Source organism: Panthera onca, chromosome C2, assembly GCF_046562875.1.
Source record: "Panthera onca isolate mPanOnc1 chromosome C2, mPanOnc1 haplotype 2, whole genome shotgun sequence".
Lineage (NCBI taxonomy): Eukaryota > Metazoa > Chordata > Mammalia > Carnivora > Felidae > Panthera > Panthera onca.
The window spans coordinates 80726465-80739778 of NC_138347.1; the positions used below are offsets into that span (position 1 = coordinate 80726465).

General features: G+C 45.8%; 1 protein-coding gene and 1 pseudogene across 5 annotated transcripts in view; one reads left to right on the top strand and one right to left on the bottom strand.

Moving 5' to 3' along the window:
• ST6GAL1 (ST6 beta-galactoside alpha-2,6-sialyltransferase 1) overlaps positions 1-13314 on the bottom strand; it is a 485891-nt gene that overhangs the window by 428622 nt on the left and 43955 nt on the right. The window lies entirely within an intron of this gene.
• Positions 441-1073, top strand: LOC145712426 (histone H3.3A-like; annotated as a pseudogene).

Sequence of the window (13314 nt, forward strand, 5' to 3'; positions counted from 1 at the left end):
GTCGCATGTTCCACTAACCGGGCCAGCCAGGAGCCCCAAACAAACTGCTTTTAAAATTACATACACACATAGCCACATGCACATATAACAATTGGTGATATTTGACTATTAACTCCCTATCTGATGGTATGAAGGAACTGTTCATTATTTAAACATAGTGGTATATTGTGGTTTTATTTTTAAAGGGTCCCCATCTTGGGGCGCCTGGGTGGCTCAGTCGGTTAAGCGGCTGACTTCGGCTCAGGTCACGATCTCGAGGTCCGTGAGTTCGAGCCCGGCGTCGGGCTCTGTGCTGACAGCTCAGAGCCTGGAGCCTGTTTCAGATTCTGTGTCTCCCTCTCTCTCTGCCCCTCCCCTGTTCATGCTCTGTCTCTCTCTGTCTCAAAAATAAATAAATGTTAAAAAAAATAAATTAATTAATTAAAATAAAGGGTCCCCGTCTTTTATTTTTTTAAGGATTTTATAATTGTGTTGGCGGCCACTGCCGCACGGCCTCTAGCTCGCTAAGCTCGGCCGAAGGAGAAGGGGGCTAAGTGAGGAGGCCTCAGTACCATGGCTCGTACAAAGCAGGCTGCCCGCGAATCGACGGCGCGGGGCGGGGTAAAGCACCGAGGAAGCAACTGGCTACCAAAAGCAGCTCGCGAGAGTGCGCCCTCTACTGGAGGGGTGAAGAAACCTCATCGTTACAGGCCTGGTACCGCGGCACTGCGCGAAATTAGACAAACTTCCGATCCGCAAACTTCCTTTCCAGCGTCTGGTGTGAGAAATTGCTCAGGACTTCAAAACAGACCTGCGCTTCCAGAGCGTAGCTATCGGTGCTTGGCAGGAAGCAAGCGAGGCCTACCTGGTGGGCCTCATTGGAAACACCAACCTATGTGCTATCCATGCCAAACGTGTAACAATTATGCCAAAAGACGTCCAGCTAGAGTGCTGCATACGTGGAGAATGTGCTTCAGAATCCGCTCTGATGGAAAACATTTCATTCTATTAAAAAACAAAAATTTTTTTTTTCTCTTCTTTCTGTTATTGGTAGTTCTGAACGTCACATATTTTTTTCCCAGGGGGGTCAAAAGGTACCGAAGTATATGATTGCAAACGGAAAAATCGGGGACAGAAATCAGGTATTGGCAGTTTTTCCATTTTCATTTGTGTGTGAATGTTTAATATAAATGCGGGGACATAAAGCATTAATGCAAGTCAAAATGTTTCAGTGAACACGTTTCAGCAGTTCACCTTTATAACAATTATAAATAAATTTGTTAAATTTTTCTGGACAATGCCAGCATTTGGATTTTTTTAAAACAAGTAAACTTCTTATTGACCGCAACAATGGTGTTTGTAGCATTTTAATTATACAGTAGATTCCATCCATTCACTATACGTTTCTGAGTTGTCCTACATGCAAGTACATTTTTAATGTTGTCTGTCTTCTGTGCTGTTCCTGTAAATTTGCTATTAAAACACATTAAACTATAAAAATAAAGAAATAAAGAAATAAAGATTTTAGTTTTTTAAGTAATCTCTGCATGCAATGTGCGGCTTGAACTCACCACCCAAGATTAAGAGTCACATGCTCTACTGACTAAGCTAGCCAGGTACCCCTAAACAGTCCCTGTCTTTTAAACATATACCAAAATATTTATTTATACAGACAAAATGAAAAAATAAAGAGCTGAATTAGAAGTCAGTTAAAATAAGATCTTATTTTGTATGGATATTCACGTGCAGTAAACGAAAGCTAAATGAAAAGTCTTCCTACCTTAAATCACCCATAAAATAGAACACACAGTCTGTTTATACAACCCTGAATGCTCGCACAGAAGTTCATCCAGTGAACCTAACACAGCTGGGTTATCATCCTACCCTGGAGCAAATTACAACTTTTTTCTCTGGGTAACAGAAGAAGTAATTAATTATATTGAGCTTAGTTCCACGTAGCACGAAAAAGACAAACATTGGGATCACACCCTGCACAAAAATGTTCATCCTACATCCTACAAAAAAAACAGAAAGAGAGTGAGGGAAACTCAGATTCATTGCTCCCAACCTGCTCTTGTGCAGGCCTTTGATTAATTTGGCTGAGTGGCTATCAGAACAGTGGACACTATCTCAATTATTCTTCCTTTTTGAATCTCTCCCCTTTTAAAAATGTGCTGAGTGGATACGGTTACATTGACATGCCAGTCTGTATGCTCATGTTGCTTCTAGTGTTAGAGTTGCTATTTAAGAAAAAAGATAACCACATCTGAACCCGTAGAAATTTATGGACAATAAGGAGCATGCAGTGTTCAGGTGACAAAGATAATCCTTGGTAAGGAAGCATCGCCGTGTTTTCCCATATTGCAGCAACACGGCAAGCACAGGACCTAGCGTTCAATTATTATCATTCTCGTGTCAATATCATCATTGTAAGTATCACTGAAGCCTTATTCTGTGCTAGATGCTTCCTATTTTATCTTAAATCTTCCGAATAACTCTGTGGGTTGATTATTTTACAGGTGAGGAAACTGAAGATCAGAGTAAGTGAGTGATTTCCCAAAGGCCATACAGTTAGAGGGGGACATAACCAAGATTCAAGTCCTGCTCCCAAGCCTAGCCCTTTCTAGCACAGTGCTACCCTGCACGCACATGAGGCCTGAGCACAGTTACTTAACCAGACCCCTTTATTTTCTAAAACATTCTAAAACACTTCTAAAAGAACAAAAACAAAAACAAAACCCTATTGAGTTGTCAACTGAAAAGCAGAGAAAACCCCACTCTGTGATCCATGGGAGGACTTCTACATGTTTATGGCCCTGTTTAGTCTCACTTCCAGTTTCTTTGGCCGCCATTATGTCTGCCCTTAACATCCATCTGACACACTTAAGAGAACAAGAAATGATTCTTTGGTTTGGAATGATAGAAACTCAGATGATCCCAGGATACCCCGACCCCAAAAAAGAGGTCCCTTACAACATTTTTTTCTTTAAACTTCAAATCCATTGGGTTGTCATGGCAACTTAATAATTGAGTCAGAGTGGCCATTTATGAAAGTGAACTGACAAAGGACACGCTCTGTCCAAAGGCCAGCCAAGCAGTGACTTGGGCACCCCACAGGAAGTTTGACCCTGAAATAGATCCCTTTATGAACTTGCTACTGCAATTCCTCATGCAGGGGATTATCGAGTGCCTGCAAAGGGAGGTGCCCATCCCAGGCTACGGATTGTGGGGTAAAAGTGAAGTCAGAGTCTCAGCCCATAGGTAGCTCCAGGCATCATGGGGAGTGGGTGTGGGGTAAAACAGCCATCTGCTGTCACAGGAAACTATCCTTTGCCATCTCCAGGAGATTAGAGGAGATGGACAGTTTTGGAGGGATTAGTAAAGGATTTGTCTCACAAGTGCTGACCAGCAGTGGAACCATCTGACAGAGAAAAATAGTGGACTGCATGTTGTGGACAAGGACCATGTCTAATTTGCCTTTGAATACTGAAACTGTTCTCAGGTGCCACAACAGAAATCTGAAGGGCTCAGCTTGAGGAACTAGGTGTCTGCCCTCAGAATCGATTTGGCCATATCAGGGATTGACTGGAGATGAGGGAGATGACAGAATGATACCCACAAGGCCTCTCAAAGGCTGGGAACCACTGATATCCTAAAAGATCATGGGCAGACTACCCTCTGTCCTCAGAAAGGAGGGGAGGTGGCCGGGAATGGAAGCCCCCTCTGGCTTCTGTTGTGAGCAGTGGCCAAACTCGGTGACTCGGGAGAATTCATTTCTGCCCATAAGCTCAATGCCCCCCAACCGTGGAAGCAGTGGAATCATGGAAGCAAAGGCAGCAAGATGAATATGGGTCATCTCAGAAGGCACCAGGGCAGCTCATACACCTTCCCAGTAGGGATGAGGCATTCAGGCAAGTAACCCATGGTTCCAAAGGACCCAGGTCACAAGAACACACGTCTTCAGAGGTGAGACCTGGGGAGGCCAGAGGAGGTAATCCTCGGTCTCTAGCAGGCCACCCAGGGAGGGGTCACAAGTGTTCTTTGACTTAATGTGTGGGAAAAACCAGTGCGTCTGATGTAAAGAACATATTGAGTATGAGGCGATTTAGTACAGGAACCAAAGTCTCTCTGACCCCAAGTCTGAGTTAGGAGTCCTCCCCTTCTGTCCCACAGCACCCCTCTTAGAGTTTCCGTGTCCACCTCCTCTGCTAGGGTGTGACCTTCCAGAACACAGGAACCATTCGAGACCTTTCTGAGGCCCAGGCACCTACCACACCACTAGGTCCAGACCAGATCCTAGGCAATGACTCCTGCATACCCCAAATGCACGCACCGTGAATGAGGTACTATTCCACATTCCACACTCTACCCAAGAGAAAATAAAGGCCTGGCCCAATTGAAAAGCCAAATCAAAGCAAGTCCAGGAGAGGGCAACTGACTAGATCCTACCTGCGTCTCCCATATTATAAACTGTAAGTTTCAATGGAAAGGTCTAAAGTCGCCTGAGAAAAAAAGAGAATTAGTCAGTTACCAACAGGTGCACAGGGTAGAAGCCTGGGGTGGAGGTTCATGCCAACACTGTGCAACCCTGACCAGCTCTTTGTAGATGACCTAAAAGCAGGGGCGGAAAAGGTGGGAAGTCAGGCAACCATGACAGGTAGTGATGGAGAACTCACTGCGTCAAGTACATGAGCCAGCTGGTTCCAGATAAAGCCAGGACCTGGTTTGTATTCTTAATTGGAATTTTTACAGGAAATCAAGAAAGACCAAGCCGTGGGAAAGGACAGCAATGGTTTAAGAGAGAGGGACTTGGTTCTTCATTCCAGGTAGCCACTCACAGGGTAGTTAAATACAGTGGTCAATCCTGATGCCTATTAATACATCATCTTAAATGTCAATACCCCTGACTGAACATGAACTATGTATGTATCAGGTGCTGTGCTAGGCAGTTTCTCTCTCTCCAGTTATCATAATGACCCTGCAAGGTAAATGCACGTCACCTGCATTTTATAGATGAGCATCTTTACGGGAAGAGCTAAGCCCCTTGCCCAAGGTCACGCGTGCAGGTAGAACAAGGCTAGAATTCAAAGCCAACTCCAAAGCCCATGTTTACAGCACACAGAGGAAAGACTACCCCTACGAGTAAGGGCAGGGAAGGGAAGGCTTCCTGTGAAGAAATAAGGTCAGAGCTGGAAGGATGTGTAGGATGTGGACAGTGCTAGAAAGATATCCAGGAGGTCCTGATGGTCCCTGGGATCCTGACAGAAGACACTCAAATTCAAGTGCCTTGCAGTTATACCATTTTTCAAAGAGTAAATGCTACCTGATGGGCACTTTAGGATTCTAATTTTTTATTCATCTCCTCCCCACACCTCTTACCATCCACCTGCTGGTTCTAATTCTACTCTCTAGAGGAAAACACATGTCTCTTCTTTTGCCCAGAGGGCAATCCTTCAGGACTATTACACTCCCCTGAACCTTCTCTTCTTCAGGCTAAAGATTCTCCTTCTTTGAACCATTCCTTCAATGGCATGGCCTCTGAACCCCTAACAGTTCTCCTCACTCAACTCTGGGCCCGCTCTCATTTGTCCACATCACCCTGAATAGAACTAAACAGTTTCCAGATGTGGCCCAACTAGTATGCAACAGGAAACTGACTACACCTCTACAATGCAAATATAAAGAGTTTCTGGGTAGTTTTTAGCAGTCTCGTGTGAGTGACTCTCTCAGTTGAGCGACCACTGAAGTAGAGTTCATTAGCCTTTTTTCCAAGTCCTCCTCTATCTAGTCCCATCCCCAGGTGGCCTGCCTTACTTATGCCACTAGTATTCGGACCTCACATTTCATCCTCCACTTAGCCCGGTGCATTCTTTCTTTCTACACTTAGCCCCTCTCCTAGCCTGTGAAGCTTATACCGAACCTTGACGCTGGCACATACCACATTTGCTAGGACAAATGATAGCTGTGCATCATCCATAAATCAGCAAGTCCTCCCGATGTATTCCTCTAAATCACGGACGGGCACTAGCCTCCCAACACAAAAGCATTCTTTGGTGACAGCCACAGAAACAGTACGTGTGAGCCAATGGAAACACCATCCAGGCCACATTTTCCACAGTGTTCCCGAGAATAGAAACCCCCAGTTATTGAGACAAAGATGCTCAGTGTCTGACACAAGAGTTTTAAGTTACTCTATCATCATAACCGACATGTATTTTGATGCGACATCACATGTCTGCCCTCGAGGGAACACCTGGGATGGTCTTTAAAATATAGGTTATGGGACCATACACAAGTCTCACGGTGCAGACACCACAAAGAGCAACTCAACTAGGGTACAAGGGGCTGGGCTGGACCGCCAACTCGGAGAGAGATTATCTTTCGTAAAAAAATATTATGGATAGAGAGAGGCTATGGTGCTTTCCCATATGAGCCCCAAATTGAAAAGTCTCAAGTCATGGAATTCTATGCCTCATGTCCCAGGGTGAGGAGAAGCAATAGGATGGACTTATATAATATATATAATAAATAGTTCCCTTAGTATCATAGTTATCACTTACTAAGTATTGCCACATGCTATGCATTTTACACAGGACATTTCAGTTATTGCCTCATACTCATGGTTTGTAATTATGCCCCTTGAAAATTTAAATTATATTTCTCCCTCCCTTGGGTTTTCCCATTCTCTAGAAGACAATGAAGACCTCCCAACAGCATTTCAACAAAAATATTTACAAGTTTTCTCCAGACCCTGGCAATTCATTTGGCCAACTAACCACCTCTTTCGTAAGTATTTCTCAAGATTTTCCTGAGAATAAGACACTGGGCTGGGCACTACGGATATTTCTTTTTTTTATGTTTATTTATTTTAGAGAGAGAGACAGAGACAGAGACAGAGCGTGAGCAGGAGAGAAGCAGAGAGAGAGGGAGACACAGAATCGGAAGCAGGCTCCGAGCTGTCAGCACAGAGCTCGACACAGGGCTCGAACTCACAAGCCATGAAATCATGACCTAAGCTGAAGTTGGATGCTTAACCAACTGAGCCGTCCAGGTGCTCCCAGGCAGCTACATTTCTTACATTGATCTCTCTTTAGCCACAGTCTTCAATTTTCTTTCCCCGGGGCTTGTTCTAGGCTCTCTCCCCTTTGTCGGCTGTGAGCCCTCAGGTAGGTTATGGAAAATACTGATACAATGCCCTTCACCTAAAGAGGACGGATGTAACATGCACGTGGGAGCTAGCTTATCTCCAGGCACATAGGATACTTAATAAATATTAGGGATTTTTCTTTCTTTCATTCTTTCCTATGCAGCCAGCCAATCTGTGTCTTTTCAGAGAAGATGGGAGTAAAAAAGGAGTCCAATGATTCTGTTCTCTCCCAGGACATCTCTGAACTTTATGTCATTTGCCACCACCAGGGAATTAAGCCTGCCTGCTCTGCATATCACATTTAAAAAAAAATGTTTTTAATGTGTATTTACTTGAGAGAGAGAGAGAGAGAGAGAGAGAGAGAGAGAGAGAGAATGCAAGTGGGGGAGGGGCAGAGAGAGAGGGAGACAGAATCCAAATCAGGGTCCAGGCTCTGAGCTGTCAGCACAGAGCCCGATGCGGGGCTCAAACCCATGAACCGTGAGTTCATGACCTGAGCCGAAGTCAGACACTCAACCTACCGAGACACCCAGGCGCCCCTGCATATCACATTTTTAAAAAGGGGGGGGAAAAAAAGATATATTTCAAATCATGGTTCTTTTTATATTTTTCCTTTCCCAACACTATTCTTTTTATAAAATCCAAAGAAAGCAAACTGAGATCATTGAAATCCAACTCCCAGAGAGTCGGGGTGAGATGAAGCTGGTTCAATGCCAGGCTCTGACCAACAGTTCAGAGATCTGTCTGCCACCCTTGGCCAACTCTTTTCTTCCTCTGGTTTCCTGGGACTTATCATCAGCTTGGGTCTGGAAGTTTGTGTCCGCCTCCCCCCGGGCACTCAAATTCATATGTTGAAATCCTAACCCCCGGAGGTGAAAGTATTGGGACATGATTAGGTCATGAGGGTGGAACCTTCATGAATGGGATTCGTGCTCTTAGAAAAGAGGCCCCACTGCCCGTTCAGCTCTATGAGGGTACAGTGAGAAGGCACCAGCTATGAACCAGAAAACAAGGTCTGATTTCAGACTTCCAGCCCCCAGAACCGTGAAAAATAATTTCTCCTGTTTAAGCCACCCGATCTGGTCTTTTGTTATAGCAGCCTGAATGGACGAAGACACCAATCACATCCTTTACATCCATGTGGAACTGTTTACTAACTTGTCACTGAAATGAGTCATCTGAAGATATACCTCTTAAACACATAACCACTGTGCAGTAAAGAAAACCAAAGTATAACCACATACAGCTGCTCAAAGTGCTAAAGAATATATAGCTTAGGGGAGAGAAATGCCACTAACCAACAGTCAGTGGGTCAAAGAGCAATCTCTCTACATTAGACATTCTTGTCGTCTTGTTGTTGCTGCTGATACAATGACTGATCACTAAGGTCCACAGGATTTTATTGGATTCAGTAAATACTAACTGTGGACCCACTATGTGCCAGGCATGGTGCTAGGGGGCTGGACCGGGCAAGGACAAGATGTAATTTGCACTAGGTTCCGTCTGTCAATCTGGATGTTATTACCTTACTGTCAGTCACTTCCCCACTCACTCACCCACCCACACCCAAAAGACGGTTTTTTAATAGCTAAAAACAAATCCTTCAAACAAATCACTTCCTCAAGCCACCGCCTGATCTCTCCTTCCTCATAGCAGAGCTTCTCGAGTCACTTCCCCACTTTCCACTTGTTCCTCAAATAATTGAAGTCAGCCCCCATCATTCCACTGAAATTGCATTTCTAATTGCAAAATCTGAAGAGCCCTCTCCAGTACTTTCTTTGTGAGTCCTCCCCAGGTCTCCGTCTTCAAACTCCCTCCTTCTAAAGTCTGACAGGCATACTTTGGGGTTTCCCTCCTCCCTCCCCATTTTAGCCTCCTCTGGGGACCAGCTTCCAGAGCAGCCCAGAAATGCCCACGTCCCCAGGGGTCCAGCCTCAGCAGGACCTCTGTTAACACACAGACAACGCCTGCCTCCGTGTGGCCAGCCACCTCTGGCATCTCCCTCAGACTCTACACCACATCTTTTAAGAAACATTTTTAAACTCAACATCTGTACAGAAACTTTGCACTCCACATTTACTCGTTTTCTTAAGTGCATGAGCCACCACGTGCTCGACAAGAATCTTCGTGCTTAGGATGCAACAGGGAATAAACCAGATGAAGATCACTGCCCTTAAAAAGGGCAGAGTGAAACACAAAAGCCCCACAAATGTAATAAATTATGTAGGATCTTAGAGGATACTAAGTGCTATGGGAAACAGAGCGGAGCGGAATGTGGAAAGGGAAGGATCAGAAGTGCCGGGGTGAGCCAAGTTTCCATTTTAAAAAGGTCAGAGAAGGGCTTATTGGGAAGGGAACATTCGAGCAAAGAAGTACAGGTAGTGAAGAGTGAGCCCCAGCGATATCTCAGGAAGAGCGCGGGCAGGAGTACACAGGTGAGCACTGGCCCAGATGCAAGGCACAAAGGGAAGGGGACAGAGGGAGGGGATCCCAGAGGAACAGAGACAGCCAGGTGGGAGGTGGAAGAGATCAGGTAGCACCTTACAGGTCATGGTGAGGACTCTGGCTGTCGTTCTAACTAAAAGTGAGAGCCACTCCAAGGGTTTGGCAAAAAAGAGCAACTTTGACCTGACTCAGTGTTGCCAGGATAGCTCAGGCTGCAGTGTGTGGGGAGAGGGGTCAAGGGTAAAAGCAAGCAGACCACTGGAGAGATCCGAGTGTGAGAGCAGGAGGCTGCAGTGGAGGTGGTGAGAAGGAATGTATTTCAGGGTGCTTTGAAACTCAAGTTTGATGGATTTGATTTGGGTGTGAGAGAAAGGTCAAGGGCGATTCCAAGGCTTGGGGCCCAAGCAGCTGGAAGACGGGAGACCAGAGGTCAGGAGAAAGGTCCAGGCTGGAGGTATAAATGGGAGGTTCTGGATCCTGTGGTCGAGTTGTTCTAGTGCAGCTGCATGGGTGTTTGCTCGCCAGCAAGAGTTCCTGGGTTTAAGCCGGCCTCTGGCACTGTTCAGCTGCGTGATCTCAAACAAGCTACCCAACTGCTCTGAGCGTGCCTCCTCACCTGTACAGTGGAGAAAACCAAAGTACCTACCGCTTTGGGGTTCATGGGGCGAGGAGGGGGGTTGGAGAAGAGGCAATTCACGTTAACTACCCTGCACGCAGAAATCAGCCTTCAGTGTATGTTAGCAATTGTAACCCTCTCCCTCCCTCTCTGCCTTTCTTACTATCTTGCTAAGCCTGGTATCTTTGACTTTCCCTTCTTTCTTACCCCAAATTCAACGCATTCCACTCCCCAAGTGCTCCTGGATCACTTGTTCGTCCTGGTACCTCACTATCCCCACGACAAGCCAATCAAACTAAATAGGAAACAAAGTTCCATTTCTACTCTCAAAACATGTCTTAAATCTGTCGCCATCTCTCTTTTCTCATTATTTCTCCTCTGAGCTCCCAATAAATGTTACGAACCCTCAACCTCAATGACTGCTCAAAGCAAATTAAAATTGTATTTTAATTTTATTTATTTAATACAATTTTAATTTGCTTGCATGTCCCTCTTCCCTTAAAACCGCAGGAATTTCAACCACTAAGTAATAATTAGCTCCATAGCCCTGGAGCCTTATGTTCAGTGCCCAGACCATAATAGGTATCCAATCAACATGTTGACCAAAAGAAAAACAATGTTATTGGCTACTGTTACCCGCTAGACACTGAAATTAAGACACAATCACCACTACCTCCACATAAACTACAGTCCCTGCCTTTCAGGAGTTTTGAGAAACAAACTAAGTACACCCGAGGCAGAAAATAAACCAGCTGAATAAATGTAATGAGACCATTATAATGAAAGGGCAAGCTGTATAATATTGACTTGATTTACATAAGGAACGCCAAGAAAAAGATACCATCTGGGCTAGATTAGAAATGAAGACAGATGGGCCGCCTGGGTGGCTCAGTCGGGTGAGCGTCCAACTTCGGCTCAGGTCACGATCTCACAGTTTGTGGGTTCGAGCCCCCCATCCGGCTCTGTGCTGACAGCTCCGAGCCTGAGAGCCTGCTTCAGATTCTGTGTCTTCCTCTCTCTCCACCCCTCCCTCGCTCACACCCTGTCTCTGTCTCTCAAAAAGGAAACAAAGAAAAAAGAAATGAAGACTGAGACTATTATTGGAACGGCTGGCTATAACCAGAAGCCTTCAGGACAGAAAGATGGGAGCAGGGCTTTCAAATAGAAGGTGGGGAAGTGAGACAGGCCACTGGGGCCTTCGCCAGTGGTCAGGGAGAGACAGGACAATAAAGTGGAGAGCGCCCACTTCTAGACGGAGGCCAAAAAAGCTGCTGCAGGGAAAGATGGCTGATAGGTAGTCAAAAAGGGGAGTGTGACAGAGGACCCTCCATCTTACCATGAGTGTGCGCATAACGTAGAGCCAAAAAGTAAAATCTGTTCAAGGAAAACAGGGCTTGAGCTGGAGAAAGCCCTCAGATTCCTTCACCTCTCCTGGGGGATTTTTATTTCTCTAACACGGCAGATCTATCTACTAGAAGATGCGATCTCCTTGTGTTTGGCACACAGAGGTGGGGGCTCAGACGGTCTCCTTATCCAACTGAATACACACAGGTATCCCGTGGTCCCAAGCCCCAGGTTGATGAAATGACACACAGCTCATGCTCCCTTCTTCTCATTTCATCTTCCCAGCTGTCATCACTCAAGGGCAGTCAGATTCCTGGACCTCAACATCCTTGCCCCAGAGCCCAGCAGTGTGCACACATCTTTCAACATTCTTAGCCAGAATAGAGCCTCCCCGAGAGTCATGAGTGACAGGAAATCTCTCTCTGCTGCAATCACCAAGACATGACTTGAGGAAGGTCATGGTTATCCACATTCATAAACGTTAGGGATGACTTCAAACATGAATACAGGGATCAGCCATCCCTTTGAAGCACTCTGAACAAAGCTTTACGCTTTGTCACCAGTCAGGGTAACCAATCCCTAACTTTCCTCCTCATCGAGAGAAGCAAAACTTCATATTATCCCAATGAGACACAGTAGCGTAGGCATAATAAGTTCTAATGTGTGATTCACACAGACACAGGTCTGAAGTCCAAGTCCGTTGCTTACTAGCTCTGTCACCAAGGGCAACTTAGCTGAATTCCCTGAGCCTCAGTTTATTCATCTGTAAAACAAGGATAGTGTTCCCTATATCACACGGCTGCTGAAAGGATTAAATGAGAAAAGATACATAAAGCACCAACACACAATCGGTGTTCAGAGTGGCAGCTATTATCATGGATCTTAGAAATCAAAGTGTCCAAGGCAGTTATTCGGTAGGCTTCCATCAGTTTTAGCAGGGTCTTAGAGATGCTCTTGGTCTCTAGGAAAGCCGGTGCTGAGTTTTGTCATCAATGCTGCGGTTAAAAACAGGACAGGGGTCAAGCTTTCCTCCAGGCTCTGATGAGACAACGTTCCCTATGGTCTATGATTTATATGCCCCCAAGATGGGCCTTAAGAACTTCAAAACAAAGGCACGACCCAGACATATAGAGAAGAGACAGACATTTGCCCACCATCAGTCCCCAAGGAAAATGAAGTATTCTGTGCCCTCATGGTAGGACCGAGAGTCTGGAGACTCAGCTACAGAGGAAACTGCAGAAGTTTCCCAGGGCCCAAAGCAGGGAGTGATGGCCCAGAGACAGCTTCTCACTTCGGCCTCTGCCATCCCTTCCTTCCTGCGTTCCCTCCCAGAGTTGGGATCCTTCCTGACTTTTGCACAGCTGCTCCACTCCACCTCCGCTGGTATATTAGCATGAAGGACTCCTGGTGCATGCATGCCCAGGGCAGATGCTGAGCGGCCACCGGGTCCTCGAGGAACTGACCAGCCCACCCGACACATGGTGTCACCACCGACCGCTCGATCACAAACAACAGGACCTCTGAAGGCAGCTCGTTCCGTGTGCAGATCGTTCTCCGAGCCTAGAGTTTTAGAATGTAGACTCACTGATCCAGAATCTACTTCCCTTAACTTCTGTCTTCAAGAGCTAGCTGTAGGACTAAGGAGCTTTTAAAAGATGAAAACCTTTTCACGGCAAGCTATCCTCTGAATCAGTTCATGTCACAATACTCACAGCCACCATTTGTAGGGGGCCAACCGTGAGCCACACCTAACAGGCAGGAGAGCACAACACCGTTTCCTAAA